Source organism: Limulus polyphemus, unplaced genomic scaffold (genome assembly GCF_000517525.1).
Source record: "Limulus polyphemus unplaced genomic scaffold, Limulus_polyphemus-2.1.2 Scaffold1379, whole genome shotgun sequence".
NCBI lineage: Eukaryota > Metazoa > Arthropoda > Merostomata > Xiphosura > Limulidae > Limulus > Limulus polyphemus.
The window spans coordinates 162213-163054 of NW_013666989.1; positions in this window are offsets into that span (position 1 = coordinate 162213).

An 842-nucleotide genomic window follows, 5' to 3' on the forward strand; every position below is an offset into this window, starting at 1 on the left:
GATTAATTATAGGTGAAATGACTAATAACTCTGTTCATTTTAGCTAACTTTTAATCATCTAAAGTGTTGATTTCGGTTATTGCATAAAGGTCATGTAAAAATAATCATTTAGTAGAGGCAAATGATATTAAACAAAGATTAAGTAATTGAAACTGGAGGAGCAAAGATAGAATTTGACAAACTACAAATGATATTAAACAAAGATTAAGTAATTGAAACTGGACGAGCAAAGATAGATTTCGACAAACTGCAAATGATATTTAAACAAAGGTTAAGTAATTGAAACTGAAGGAGCAATTGTAGATTTTGACAAACTACAAATAATATTTAAACAAAGGTTAAGTAATTGAAACTCAAGGAGAAATTATAGATTTTGACAAACTTTTCTTGCATTAGTTATTAAATTTGGGTTAGAGTAGTTTCTAACGGTCCTACCAATTTCTGATATTTATATTTCAAACTTGTAGTTGTGTGATGTAAATGTGTTTAATAGCTTTAAAAGAGGACAACCTTAAGTTAATATTTATTATTTACTTTCTTAAATTTTCAGAGAAAAAAGTTCACGAAATATTGCAAAATTATTACACTTATTTTGAGTGGAAATCAGATAATGTTCTTTACACTGACACTGATAACTCCTCTACAAAATTACTATCGTAAAGAAAAACAATGCTTGAAAAACGAATCATTTCATTGTATCCTTGATGCAAGAAACGTTATTTTTGATGTTTAGAAATCTAAAGATTATGTGTGTGTGTGTGTATATATCACTGCTTAGTGGAACTGTATTGTGAACACGGACTAATAGTGCGATCATACATAAGTGAAGCTAGTGAAAATAT